Genomic DNA, 15,770 nt, shown 5'->3' with positions numbered 1-15,770 from the left:
GTAGTCCCAGCTACTTGGGAGGCTGAGACAGGAGAATTGCTTGAACCCGAGAGGAAGAGGTTGCAGTGAGCCAAGATCATGCCACTGCACTCCAGCCCGGGTTAACAAGCAAGACCCCATCTCAAAAAAAAAAAAAAAAAAGAAAAGAAAAGAACAGAAAATGAAGCAAGAATCATTTCCCAAATTAACTTCCTCCAAATAACAGTCCCTCAAAGTGACAGCAGGCCAACTAGAAAGAAAAAGAGCTCCATTAATTTGAGTTAAATTACACGTTTTTTTCATTTCAGGGCCTCTGGGTTAGAACACGATATAGCCCAGACAAATCACACACCCATGTCTCAGAAAACATCAGGCACAGAGAAAGGTACCTTGACTAGATCAACAATTTTTTTTTTTTTTTTGGTGGAGTCTTGCTGTGTCACCCAGTGCAATGGCACAATCTCGGCTCACTGCAACCTCCACCTCTCAGACTCAAGCAATCCTCCCACCTCAGCCTCCCAAGTAGCTGGGATTACAGGCATGTACCACCACACCCAGCTAATTTTTGTATTTTTAGTAGAGACAGGGTTTTACCACATTGGCCAGGCTGGTCTCAAGCTCTTGGCCTCAAATAATCTGCCCACCTTGGCCTCCCAAAGGGCTAGAATTACAGGTGTGAGCCACCATGCCTGGCCCACCAAATCTTTACATAAGCTTTAATTTTTTCTTATTCTATGAACCAATACCCTTTTAGAAGGAGCGTTATCCCCATTCCAGCTTTTAGATTAAGACACCCAACAACACTGGCATTTAGTACAGAATCTCAACCCTCTTTTCCTTATTCTAAATTCCCCCCTCTTACAGTGCCAAAAACAATAACCCACATCCATCCTGGGGGCAGAGCCCAGGGCAGGGCTCAGGGAAGTGGCAGGGGAGCAGAAGGGCCCAAACGAAGGTGGAAGCAGAAGCTGACACCTGTGCTCTGCTCCACTCAGCAGCACCAGTTCAAACACATACGCTTTGCTCTCCGCCCTATGCCCTAGACCCCACACGAGCATGGGACATCCCCAGGACATTTCCAGGGGGCATTTTAAATTTCCTTAATCTTAATGTTTTTTACATGTATTTTCTAATTTTCCTCTATATTACTATAAAGAAACTTTTAGTGATTTTAAAAATCTCACAGTCATCTCACATCATTCTCCCATAATTCTACCAGAAATGAGGCTGAGAGAATACACAGACAGCCACAGCACAGTTCACACAGTAAAACATCAACACCTTAAGGCCTGTCCACATGAAGTGGGAAACTTCTGAACAGCCATTAGAGAACACAGCAGACACCCACTGAGACTGATGTGGATGAGCAGTGTATACAGCCACTATCATCTGTGGAAAGGTTAAAATTGAAAAAGTAGAGAATGTGGGACATTAATCATGGAGGCCATGGGCACAGGGAGAACTCTCTGCACTTCCTGCTCAATTTTGCTGTGAACCTAAAGTCAGTCTAAAAATAAACTGTATTAACCACAAAAAGAAGACAGGCATAGATAAGCATGCTTGTATTTTCATAGAATATCTCCTGACCGGTACACCAGACACTGGTAACAGCAGCCACTTAGGGTAGAGTGGATAAACACAGTCACCTCTCTGTGTAGAGCAGAACAGAGCCACAGACAGGGCGGTGAGTGAGAAGACCACCAAAGATCCACTACACACCCTCACCCTCCCATACTTCTCAAATTGCTTTTGATATATGCATACAGCATTTTTCAAAACACCAGTTAAAAAAAAAAAAAGAAAAGCTTTTAAGGAAAAATAGGAAATTCCAGGGTAAGAGGGGTACAAGAGAGTCAAATCTAAATAAAAGCTAGAGCAGCAAAATCACAGATGCTTGGCCCCAAAGATACAAAGCTGACCTTGTGAATGCATACTTTTGGGAAAGAAATGACCAGTGAACCCAGGACCATGGAAGCCTGGGTGGCACAGCCACCCTACATGAGATATCTCAGTGGCATAAGCCAGATGCTTGCTGCCAGGAGCCAGCACTGCACCAATGTAAAGCTCACAATGCCCCCCAGAAGCAGGGACAGCCACCTAGGGCCAACTTGAGAAGGAAAAAAGCTAAAAAACAAGGGAAAAGTTGAAGAATCCTCATCCCATCCCCTGAGCCACCCTAAATTGGAAAATACTCAGCAGACACAAAAAGCCTCTCAAGAGGACACTGCCAACCCACTCAGGCAAGGGATCATACCCATATGCCCTGAACACTTCTAGGGCCACCATGCCTGGTTTCCTTTCTTATTCAGAGCTCAGGGAGGTATGTACATGGGGTTTATTGCTTGTTTTCCTTGGAGGGAGAAACAGTTTTCTGTTTTTCTTACTTAAGACCCAGTACAGTCAGCAGGGCCCCAAAGGCTTCAGGAAGGAGGCTGCTAGTCACCACACCAATCTGTGAAGTGCTCATCCTGCCAGCCACTCTGGTACCAGGCTCAGCCATGTGGTTCTGGGCTCAGCCATGCTGCCTTCAAAAATTAGGGGAAACAAAAGGTCTGGAAGTTTGTTCTCCTAGGAGAACTTCAGCATCCGAAGTGACATTTCTCCTGCTTTATTCAGCTTTTCACTAGGGACACTTGGATAATGCTAAGTGTTTTCTAGGTCACAGCTAGTCCTACCTACCCACTTATTGGGAAGCTCTAGCAGCAGCAGAATAGAAAGCTCTGGGTGAGCCTGCAAAGCAGGAGGCATGCTAGTCGGCAGGAGGGAGAAAGTGTGCAAACACCCCTGCTTCCCATGAACCGCTAGGTCACAAAGCCCCATCGGGTGAGGGAACGTGTGACCCACTCAGACTGGTGTTTCAGACTCTGCTATGCGGGTCACGGGAAGAGAGCACTGGCCCTCCTTGGGAGAAGATTCTGGTCCAAATCTATGGTGTGGCTCAGCTATCAGCAGTGAAGACTGAGGGGCACTGGCTGGTTTCTTTCCCCACATTCACCCTCAACGGCCCCCCGTGGTGAAGAAGGTTGAGTGTCACTCCCTCCAGCCTCTGCAGGGCAGAGTGTGCTGCTATTACAGGGCCTGCTGAACCAGCATCTCATCCCTACTGAAGAATGGGTCAATAAAGACAGAAAAGTTATGACAGAAAAGGAGGGAAGGAAGGAGAGTCCCTTCCAATGGTCCTCACAATAATACCACCCACAGAGATCGGTGTGAAATTTTGCTTTCAGAAGCAGAATGTGCCCAGACAGAATCAGAACTGCTCACTTAACATGGGAACGGCAAAGCGCCCACTCCAAAACTTCTGCTAGTGGGTAGCCAGAAAGGAGCCATCCTCTCTCCCTTCCTGACTCAAATTGTACAACTGCTCAAGGGGAAGAAAGAGAAGCCAGAGGTTCCTCTGCATCAGCCAGAGGCCGATCACCCTGATCCAGGCTGCCAAGTTAGAACCCAAGCTCCCAGATCGAGGGACAAGTCAGAGGTGGAGCTCTTTGATCAAGGGGCAGGTCAGAGATCAAGGTCCCCACTGAGGCCCGGCAGGGACGGGGCAAAAGACTGGGGCAGGCTGGCAATCTTAAACCCCATTTGCCCCAAGGCCCTGAAAAAAAAAAAAGTATTCCATAAATACTTGCTGAATCCAAGAACCAAACCTAGTACTTAGCTTATACTGAAAGCTTTAATTATACTATCTCATTTAATCCTTACAACAGCCCTTTAATTGTTATCACCCTATTGTATACAAGAAAAAAACTAAGACCTCAAAAAAAAAAAAAAAAAAAAGAAAAAAAAAAGAAAGAAAAAAAAAAGAAAAGGCTCTCTTCCTCGGCGCTGCGTACAGAGGTGGCAGCCATCTCCTCCTCGGCATCACGGCCGCCCTCACACCCCTTGTGAAGCTCAAGATCGTCAAAAAGAGAACCAAGAAGTTCATCCGGCACCTGTCAGACCGATATGTCAAAATTAAGCATAACTGGCGAAAACCCAGAGGCATTGACAACAGGGTTCGTAGAAGATTCAAGGGCCAGATCTTGATGCCCAACACTGGTTATGGGAGCAACAAAAAAAGCACATGCTGCCCAGTGGCTTCCAGAAGTTTCTGGTCCACAACGTCAAGGAGGTGGAAGTGCTGCTGATGTGCAACAAATCTTACTGTGCCGAGATCGCTCACAATGTTTCCTCCAAGAACCGCAAAGCCATCGCGGAAAGAGCTGCCCAACTAGCCATCAGAGTCACCAACCCCAATGCCAGGCTGCGCAGCGAAGAAAATGAGTAGACAGCTCGTGTGCACGTTTTCTGTTTAAATAAATGTAAAAACTGCAAAAAAAAAAAAAAGATACGAAAAGAAAACTAAGGCCCAGGGAGATGAAAGAATTTGTTCAATGCCAGACAGCTTATCAGTGTCAGACTAGCAACTGCATGCACGGTTTCTAGACTCCAAGATTCATACTCTTATTCCATAACATAATTTTTTTAAAAGGGAGAAAAAGACTAGAGTCAGGAAGTAAAAAGATAAATGTAACAGTTTCAGAGATTAAAGGAGCAAACCACAAGGCAAGAGACAGGTATCCTCCTTGCTCATCCACTGGGAGAGTCTACAAGCCTGACACCACAGCACCAACTAACACAGCAGGCCCAGCTCTTGGCTTGTAATCTCAATCTCTTATCAAAACCCAAGGACTTCTTGGAGAAGGGGTCCATTCTACAGGCAAGGCAGGAAAAGAACTCAAACCTGGAACTTCTGTAGTGTTCAAGAAAATAAAGAAGGGCTTGAAAAATGATGCAAACATGTTAACAGGAAAAGTCAACTGGAAGAGGCCACTTGAGCAATTAAACAATAGTAATGGACCATAACCTATGGAATAACTATCCATGAATACACACTGACATACACCAAGAACTAATAAATAAGTAGAGGAGAAAGAAAAGCTCTTCCTTACAGCATGTGAAACTTACAGTCCTTACAGTCCATTTGCTTTGGACTGAGCTCCTGCACAAGGCCCCAGCACACTAGACCAAACCAGAATGGAGATAATCAAAATGAACTTTAAAAAGGGCCAGTTTTCAAACAAACAAACCAAAAAAAAAACAGGAGATTTCGGTCAACTTGAGTCAGCAGGTAAGGAAGACCCCTCCGTTTCAATCCTATGAGGAAGTGACTTTGAAACGACCCATCTGCTTTTTGTTCTCTGTGTCTGCTTTTCTCAGCCCTTTTCTGCCTATGAAACCTACCTCATTTGGTCAGCTCATGGGAATACTCATTTTATTTTATAGAATGAGATGTTGCCCAATTCTAGAAACACAAAAGCCAACTAGATCTTTAAACTAAATTTGTTATAATTTTGTCTTTTGACAAGTATAATTCTAAATAATAAATGGAGAAAGAATGATAAAAATAGAAAATCATTTAGCAAACAGTACAGTAATAATTGTTTCAGGCAAGAATAATCAGTGGTTGCTAAGATTAATGGTAAAAGTATGCTGAGAAACAAGATATTTATCTAGTCTCAAAGTTATCTCCCCACAAGATACTTATTAATTACAAAAAAGAACACAATAACTCCACAGTGGAAGAAATGTGCAGCCATCCATTCAGCCAAATGATCACAGTTATGATCACAATTAACATCAGAAGGAATGGGACAAATCCTGGCATGACACACCAAGGGCCCACCATGGTATTCTTCTGTGGTATTCTTGCCAAAAATATATAACACGAATACAGTCATAAGGAAGCATCAGACAAAATTATAATGAGGGACATTCCACCAAAAAAAAAAAAAATGGCAATGAAGGAAAAAAAAAAGGACCAGTTCTCTTTAACTGTCAAGGTCATGAAAAGACTAAGAAACCGTCACTGTCCCAGATACAGGAGACTGAAGAAAGACACAACCACAAATACATTGACAGTAACAAATTGAACCCTGAGCGAAGGATAAAGGACATGATTCAACAGGCGGAATTTAAACAAGGTCTACAGATGAGCTAATGGTAATCCCTCATTATAAAAGACTCTAACATTTGGTGAAGCTGGGTGAAGAGCATATTTGAGAATTCTTTGCATGACTTCTGCAATTTTTTTTGGTAGATGTGAATTATCTAAAATTCAAAGACTTTTTTAAAAGACCAAAAAATAAACAGACATTAACAGTTATATGAGAAAGAGAATATGCTAGTCTTTGGTTAGCTAAGAACACTGACTCCATACCACAGCAGCCAGCAGCCAGACCACAGATCTGACCCTCACGCTTCAGAATCCCACAGCTGCTATTTTAAAGACCAGATAACAGGCTCCAAATCTGATTTCTCAGCTCACAGAACTCACAGCCAAGTCATTTGAGATGACTTATTCCAAAGGGTCTCAAAGCAAATTCTACAGGACAGAGCTGCCTATACGCCCAGGCTCGGCTTAAGGTCCCCCCAATGTTAGCCTGTCACTCAGATGCTGCTTCCACAGCAAATTCCTTGGCTTAATTAAAGGAAATACAAAAACTTAGGTCACTCCAACTCCCTCACAGCATGGCTCAGAGAGCACAAGGCCTGCGTGGACCGGGCTCTGCATAGTCCTGGGCATCTGTAACTCAGGGGCTGCAAGGGAAGCAGCCCACAAGGGAAGGGAAAGAAGGGCAAGAGCACAAACAACAAAACCAGAAGGGGCAGCTGACAGCCTGATGGCTCAGCACAATGGCTGGAAGACAGAAAAGTGGCCTCAGGACTCTACTAGCAAGTTTAACTTTTAATTATTTTTATTTATCTTTACTTTGACCAAACCAAAACAAGAGTTCAAACTACTACCAAGTTTAAAGTACAACTCTGAGTTGCCCTAAGAAGACAGGGAACATACACAAATGTGAAAATATGAGAAAAACTAAATGTTACTGAAGAGTGGCATTCATGAGATATGTTAAAATTCAAAGGTTGATCATCTTCAGTGTGACTTTTAACTTCAGTCATTATTTGTTCAGCTGTTTACTGAGTACCAACTATGTGCCAGGCAGTAGAATCCACAATAAACAAAGTTCTTGCCTTGCATGGTGACGACAAACGACACCCAACGAGTAGATATGCAGTTGTCCCTTGGTATTCACAGAGCACTGGTTCCAAGAGCCCTAAGGATACCAAAATCCAACAATGCTCAAGTCCCTGATACCCTGATATCAAATGGTATAGTATTTGCATATGCACATCCTCATGTATACTTTAAATCATCTTGGCCGGGCGCGGTGGCTCAAGCCTGTAATCCCAGTACTTTGGGAGGCCGAGGCGGGTGGATCACGAGGTCAGGAGATCGAGACCATCCTGGCTAACACGGTGAAACCCTGTCTCTACTAAAAATACAAAAAATTAGCCGGGCGTGGTGGCGGGCGTCTGTAGTCCCAGCTACTCGGGAGGCTGAGGCAGGAGAATGGCGTGAACCCAGGAGGCGGAGCTTGCAGTGAGCCAAGATCGCGCCACTGCACTCCAGCCTGGGGGACAGAGAAAGACTCCATCTCAAAAAAAAAAAAAAAAAAAAATCTTTAGCTTTGTAATAGTTAATACAATGAAAATGCTATGTAAATAGTTGTTAAATATTTTTTATTTGTATTATTTTTATTGTTGTATTGTTATTTTTTATGGTTTTGGCTTTTTTAGTATTTTCAATCCAAGGTTAGTTGGATCTGCAGATGTGGAACCGAAGGATACAGAGGGCCAACTGTACATGGTAACAACCAGCTCAGGGCCAGGTGATCTAGGTCAGTCCCACTCCCCTCCTCCTGACTTCTCTGCTGACAGAATGAGCAGGGCAAGCATGAATGGCCACAAGAAAAGACACACAAAGGACAGTTTGCACAGGAAAGGCACATAGAGATTTTTTGTAAACACATAGGAGTGTGTAAACACATAGAAGTGTTTACAGCCACCACTCACAGGATAGAGAACACAGAATCACCTACCCAGGGATACACCGAGGCCGCTACAGAGTAGAAGTGACACAGACCTTAGATATACCTCTTAGAAGCAAGGGGTGACAAAGACTCACAAAATGACACAGGATTTTAGGTGCTCATCCGGACTCCATGAACAAACCAGAGATGAAGCAACAGGTCTAATCGAGGGGTTACTGCACCGGTCACAAGGGCTCCTGGAATGCTCTCAGGTTTGTCTCCTCCATCCACCCTCACTGCCTCGGTGATCTTACCCAGTCTATGGTTAAATGCATCTAAATGCTAATGTTTTCCAAATGCCCATCCCAGTCCCTACTCTTCTCAGAACTTCAGACTCATGTGTCTACTACCTACTCAGTAATGCCACCTCGACCACTGGTCAGCTTCTCAGATTGATGGAAGCCATGACCAACCCCAATCAACCCTGAGAAACTTCCCCTCCAGTGCTTTAGTGGCTGCCAGTTCCATCCTTCCAGTTGCTCAGCAACAAATTTTGAGGAGGAAAAAAATACAATTACATTTAGAATTCTAAATGTGACAAATACATATACGACGTATTACTAAATATAGTTGTTACTAAAATACTACTATAAATAAGAAATAGTCTGCACTCCTAGAAAATCCAAGAAAATCAACTGAGAAACTATTAGAAACCAGTAAGAGAATTCAATATTGGTGTATAGGACTTACTGAATAAAAAGATTAAAATTCTACAGAAGAACATAAAGCAAGACTTGAGTAAATAAGACATAACCTTTTCTTAGACCAAAAGACTCAATAATGTAAAGATGTCAATTCTCCCTAATCCAAAACATAAATTTAATGTATTCTCAATGAATATTTCAACAGAATTTTCATACGCAAAAATTAATTTATGGGAATATTTGAGAAAAGTCTGGGGGTAAAAAGATTAAACACTAGTTCTGCCAAGTGCCAAAACGTATTATAAAGCTATGAAACAAAATAGTGTGGTACTAACAAATTGAACAAATGGTTTAGTATTTGTAAATACACAGAATGGAAAAAAATACAGAAACATATACAAAGTTAAATCCAAGCTATTTCAAAAGTGAATGACATTTCAAAGAAAACCAAAGAAGAAAAGGTAACAGTAGCCCAGAAGGGAGTTAGGGACTCTGGCTAACACCTAGGATGGGGTCGGGTACTCTGAGACAACCTAGCAACCTACCAGTGAGAGAACAAACTGACACAAATGCCCTGAGGCCAATTTAGCAACATCCATCAAAATTACAAACGCCATACCCTTTGACCCAGTAATTCCTGTTCTGGGAATCATTTAGCTGATATTGATACACATGTTCCAAGAGACACTTAAACGCATATTCATTGCAACATCATTTGTGATGCTGGCACACGGGAAACAACTTAAGTACACACCCCTTGGGAACTCATTAAATAATAAGATCTACACAGCAGAATACTACATGGCAGTTAATAAACATCTTGGCCACACATCAGAGTCACCTGGAAAGCTTCTAAAATCTAGACATGACACAGAAGAGGCCACACTCAGACCAATTAAATCAGATCTCTAGAGCAAGGACCCAAGCATTTTATTTTATTTTATGTTTTATGGACCAAACAATATGAACATCAGCATTTTAACATAGCGGAGAATCTCAGGGCAAACGACCCAAAGGCAAACTAGGTTCCACTGCTCAACAACATGAGCCTGGGTCAGTTTCCTAAACTACAAAATGGGAAGGCAACAGACCAGCCTCAAAGAGTTGTGAGGACAGTGAAAAACTTATGTATACACTAAGGAGAAGCTACCTGGCAACAGGAAGTATTCAATCAGTGTCAGCTGATTATCTAGTGCAAGGGTTCACAGCACATTCCAGGGATATGACAAAGGCAACACTCACAGATGTGCTTTTGTCTGTGCATGTGTACTATATATAGTAGGGAAAATATATACATACATATAAAATGTTAAAATTTTGCAAAAGATGATATTGACAACAGTCACCTTTAGAAAGAACCTGCTTCTATTAAATACTCTCCTAACTTTCAAAAATGTTACCCTAAATCCAACTCCAACTTATAGGAAATAGGACAGAGGACATGCTAAACCACACATGGGTAACAATCAGCAAAATCCAGCTAGTGGGAAATACAAACAAACAACTTGATTTACTTTACCAAATAAATTTTGAGGGAAAAAAGAGAGAGAAAAAAATGGAGGGTTGACTATGAGGCATTGATGTTTGGAGCCTTATTAGTAGCCTGATTCAAACAAAACTTTCTTTTAATTAGGACACTACAAGAAAACTGGAAGTTTAAACAGTGGCTGAAAATATTTACAGATGAAATGACACAAGGCAGAATTTGTTTCAAAATAACCCAGGAGGGAGAAAAGCAGGCTGCTATTGGAACTGGGCAATGAGCACATGAGGAGTCATGTTCTTCTGTCTACTGTCTTTTGTATTTCAAATTCTACCTAATAAACATTTTGTGAAGTACATATATTACCTTTCTAACATCAAAAAAAAAAACCAAGCTAGCACAAAAAGAACTATTATTATAGAAAAATATTCAAATAGAAGTTGGCTATTTTAAAAGAAATTGGCTAGTTTTTAAAAAGTATCTCTCAGATAGTACGGTAATTAGTTGCTTTTTTCTAACACAGCAATGCAAATAAATCCTCAGTTAGTCCATGAGGTAGTTCTGCTTCAATTCCCAATAACTCTCTGGCCCTGCCTTCTAAATGTATGATTTTAAGCAAAGCACTTGACCACTGTACATCTCAATTTCTTCACCTGTAAAAAGGAAGCAGATCATTGGTTCTCAATTTTTGGAAATACATATTTTTCCAGGGGAAAAACTCCACAGATGATTCTAACACTCCTCTTCCTCCTCCCTGACCACATGCTCCCCGAACCCATCCAACTGTGAAAATGTTAAGATACCAGGTTATTTTCTGATATAACTTCAATATCCAGCAAACTCAACACTGCTTTCTAAAAATGAAGCATATAACCTTCACTGCAAAATAAAAATAAACTGCAAAATAAAAAATAAAAATGCAATGTTTCTTGTGAGAATTTTTTAAAAGTCCTCCTAACAACTTAAATCAGGTTTTCCTGACTTGTGTTTTAAGTCAAATCGCTTGGAGGCTTCTTATGCCTGAGCTTTCTTAAAGAAGGTGCAGTTTCAGCGTGAATCACTGGAAAGGTGAAATAGCAGCTATGACACAAGATGAGACTGAGCCAGGTGGCCTAGGGCTCAATCCCCAGGTGGGGTCCATGGATAGCTGAATCTGAGGGGAAACAGACAGACATCCCTCAACCTCTGGCTTTCTATTCATTATTCTCTCTCAGTGCATAATATGCAGCATATGCCCTCATCCAAGAACACGAGCTACTTCAGGTAGACAACACTCAACAGTGTACATCACGAATTCATCTTTTTTTTTTTTTTTTTTTTGAGACGTCTCACTCTGTCACTCCGACTGGAGTGTAGTGGCATGATCTCAGCTCACTGCAACCTCCGACTCCTGGGTTCTCAATTCTGCAATTCTCTTCTGCCTCAGCCTCCCAAGTAGCTGGGACTACAGGCGCGCACCACCACACCCAGCTAATTTTTGTATTTTTAATAGAGACAGGCTGTCACCATACTGGCCAGGTTGGTCTACATCACAAATTCAAAATCAGCAAAAGGAATGCAGGAAATGCTCAGGATATGCTGTTCAGCATAAAAGAAGGCAAAGTGTAATAAAATTTTATAAATATACATACATGTATTTATGTATATGTTTACATGCACAAGAAAAACACAGGCTGGACACAGACACTCATGCCTGTAATTCCAGCACTTTGAGAGGCTGAGGCAGGGGGATCTCTTAAGCCCAGGAGTTTGAGACCAGCCTGGGCAACACAGGGAGTCTCGTCTCTATAAAAAATTTTTTAAAAATTAGCCAGGCATGGTAGTACACATCCATGATCCCAGCTACTCAGGAGGCTGAGGTAGGAAGATAGCTTGAGCCCAGGAAGTCGAGGTTGCACTGAGCTACAATTGCGCCATGTTCCACTATATTCCAGCCTGGGCAACAGAGTAAGACACTGTCTCAAAAAAGAAAAGAGAAGAAGAAAAGAAAGAAGAAAGGAAAGAAAAGAAAAGCCATAGAAAATATCCCAAAAAGTTAATAGGAAGTGAAGGGATTTTCTTTACATACTTAACTGTATTTTCCAAATATTGTACATTGAGTATAATCCGAAAGAAAAATGAAAAGCTTTTTCTTTTTTAAGAGAGATAATAGTAATGATAATAGCTAGTATCTACTTGAGTGCACACTCTGTCAGGAATCATGCTAAGCAGGTCTCATTCAGTCCTCACCACAGTCTACGGGGTTGGGTATATGGAGAGAAGGGGATTCTGATTAAGCCCCCGTGACTCTACAAAGGGGTCTCCTGCAATGGGCACCTGAAAAAGCCTCGACTAGTAAAGGAAGAAGCTGTTTAAAGATGAAACAAGGAACCCAAATTTCTCAAGCAGTGTGAGCCTACACACGGAAAGAAGTCTCAGGCCTGGAGCGCAGGCAACTTTCTATTCTCCTGACAGCCCACCCGAGGGACGTCAAGAGCCACAGATGTCATGATAGGTGTGTGAATGCTATAGAAGGAATGTTTGTGTCTCTCCAAAATTCATGTTAAAGACCTAACCTCCAAAGTAATGTTATTTGGAGGTGGGGCCTCTGGGAGACGATTAGGTCATAAGGGCAGAGCCCTCGTGAATATGAGTAGTGGCCTTATAAAACAGGCCTAAGGGAGTTCATTTGCCCCTTTCACCATGTAACAACTCAATGAGAAGACAGAGGTCTATGAACCAGGAAGTGGGCCCTCACCACTGACCCTGCTGGCACCTTGATCTTGGACTTCTAGCCTCCTCTAGAGGCTGTCAGCAATAAATGTCTGTTGTTTACAAGCCACCCAGGCTACAGTATTTTTGTTATAACAGACTGAGCAAAAACAGTAAGCAAAACCAAAGAAGAGTTACTAAGAAATGGAATTCGGCATGCACTGGGGGTCACCTCACACAGGACCAGGAAGTGAGAAAGGCTGAGTAAGTCTCTGCCCCTAATCACTGAAAATGTGGGCACAGCCAGCCATAAAGGAATAATGTAAAATGAAGTGCAAACTCCAAGGAGGCAGGGTTTCCTGCTGGGGAAAGCGAAGGGATGAACTACTGGAAAAAACTTTGCCGATGAGAAGAGTGAAGAGTGCCCATACCTACGGAGACCAAGTCAGGAGGGAGCAACCTGATGATGATGATGAGGTATCTGCCAAGGACACTATTAGGAAACCTGAAACTTATCTTCCAAATGATGCCATTCCCTTCCCAAGAAGCACCGAGGTCCCTATAACTGGGCACAAAGGCCACACTACCCAAAGCAAGAGAAAGTACTGAACAGTTTTCTCAGGTATTACGTTCTAATGGGCTTGTCCTAGAAGGGGTTAATATGTCAAATTGTTCCCTGACACCCTCTTTGTACACTGCCACTACTCCGCTTCCCTGTCCAGGGCAGGAGGAATGGCCTAGTTGGACCCAGGGCCCTGTCACTGCCCAGTGCACACCAACAGTGTTGGAGCACTCTGTTCCTCATCCAAAGGACAAAAAGACACCCAGTCCAAGCACACAGGACAAAAACAACAGTTTCTAGGCAGTAACTGACATTCTTAGTGCTACCATATTTTCCTTCTTCTTTGTTAAAGAATTCTGCTCGTGATTTTTAAAAGGAAAAGCCCAGAACTGACACAGCCTTTCAGAGATTTTTGTCAGCATCCCAGCATGAGCAAAGGCAAAGTCACCATCCCACTGTCTACAGCAACACCTGCAGGTCAAGAGCCTGAACTGCAGGTGCTATGAAAGTTGACACTGACGGCCCATGCCCAGGAAACCAACACCAAACCCTACTGTGAGGTCATCCAAAAAGCAAACCCTAACAGGCAGCTCTTGAGAAATGCCTGATTAGTGACTATGTCATAAGATGCTGCAGACTTTGCGCCCCTCTCTTCCACAGTGCTAATCATGTCTGCAGGCACTGGTCACCCAGTCTAGTATTAAATAAACACTGAGGCTCAAATGGCACTTTTCACTTTTTACAAAGTCTTTACTATGAACAATTCTTTTTTTTTTCTTTTTCTTTTTTTTAAGATGGAGTCTCGCTCTGCTCTGTCGCCCAGGCTGGAGTGCAGTGGCACAATCTCAGCTCACTGCAACCTCCACCTCCCGGGTTCAAGCAATTCCACTGCCTCAGCCTCCTGTGTAGCTGGGATTACAGGCACGCACCACCACACCTAGTTAATTTTTTGTATTTTTAGTAGAGACAGAGTTTCACCATGTTGGTGAGGCTTGTCTCAAACTCCTGACTTCAAATGATCAGCCGGCCTCAGCCTCTAACAGTGCTGAGATTACAGGCATGAGCCACCACACCCAGCCTGAACAACTATTAAAACTGTAAAGTATCCTTACAGAATATAAGCACATTCTCTGATGCTATCTTGTGCAAATAGGGAAATATCTGTGTGCTCAAATTCTCTCTCTTCTCTGAGGAATAAGATGGGTTATTTACTTTGGGCCAGGCGCGGTGGCTCACGCCTGTAATTCCGGCACTTTGGGAGACCGAGGCGGGTGGATCACCCAAGGTCAGGAGTTTCAGACCAGTCTGGCCAACATGTTGAAACCCTGTCTCTACTAAAAAAATACAAAAATTAGCCAGGCATGGTGGCAGGCACCTGCACTCCCAGCTACTTGCGAGGCTGAGGCAGGAGAATCACTTGAACCTGGGAGACGGAAGTTGCAGTAAGCCGAGATTATGCCATTGCACTCCAGCCTGGGCAACAAGAGCAAAACTCCGTCTAAGAAAAGAAAAAGATACGTTACTTTAAGCACAGGGGTGGGAGCATTTCTGATCTTCATTTGACATGTCCTGGCAGGAGCAAGAATGAAATTCAGGCCAGTTGTAGGTTATTAGTCAGGGAGATGCCAAAATCAGAGTGATGGTAAAATTAGGTCAAAATAAAATTTCCCCCAAATCACCCCAAAAATACTATAAATGAAACCTGTACATTATTATGTATAAATAACAATGTATGCTGCAAGAGCTTTAGGGCAGAACACAGACACAAGGTTGCCAGGATCTGGGAGTCTGGCACCAATGGAAATGTCATTGTATTAGTCCATTCTCATGCTGCTATAAGGACATACCCAAGGTGGGGTAATTTATAAAGAAAAGAGGTTTAACTGACTCGCAGTTCAGCATGGCTGGGGAGGCCTCAGAAAACTTACAATCATGACAGAAGGGGAAGTAAACACATCCTTCTTCACATAGCAGCAGGAAGAAGTGCCGAGCAAAGGGGGAAAAGCCCCTTATAAAACCGTCTCATGAGAACTCACTATCACGAGAACCACATGGATATAACTGCCCCCATGATTCACTGCCTCCCACCGGGTCCCTCCCACAACACGTGGGGATTATGGGAACTGCAATTCAAGATGAGATTTGGGTGGGGACACAGCCAAACCATACTGGTCATCTATCTTGACTGTGGTGGTTACAAGACTACATTTGTCCAAAGTCATAAACTATTCTAAAAGGAATGAATTGTATTGTTACATAAATTATACTTTACTAAAACACAAAACAATTGTCTGTATACAGTAATGAACACCTTACAATAAAAATGCATATATAGAGGCAGGAGGATTACTTGAGCCCAGAAGTTCGAGTTCAGCCTGAAAAACACAGCAGGATCCTGTCTTTAAAAAAATAAAATTCAAAATACATATATACAAAATATAAATACATTATTTTTAATCTTGCTTCTTTCTTTCCCAGCACTTACCCTGAATTTA

The 15,770-nt window shown here is 42.6% G+C and overlaps 1 protein-coding gene and 1 pseudogene across 1 annotated transcript in view; one reads left to right on the top strand and one right to left on the bottom strand.

The window, feature by feature from the left end:
* The window catches only part of NUDCD3 (NudC domain containing 3), a 106,750-nt gene that overhangs the window by 79,688 nt on the left and 11,292 nt on the right, over positions 1 to 15,770 (bottom strand). The gene's annotated exons all lie outside the window — the stretch shown is intronic.
* Positions 3,780 to 4,428, top strand: LOC105737737 (annotated as a pseudogene).

The sequence above is a fragment of the Nomascus leucogenys genome, chromosome 17, assembly GCF_006542625.1.
Source record: "Nomascus leucogenys isolate Asia chromosome 17, Asia_NLE_v1, whole genome shotgun sequence".
NCBI classification, from domain to species: Eukaryota; Metazoa; Chordata; class Mammalia; order Primates; family Hylobatidae; genus Nomascus; species Nomascus leucogenys.
The sequence above is the reverse complement of the archived record's forward strand: the minus strand, read 5'-3'. Positions and strand labels throughout refer to the sequence as shown.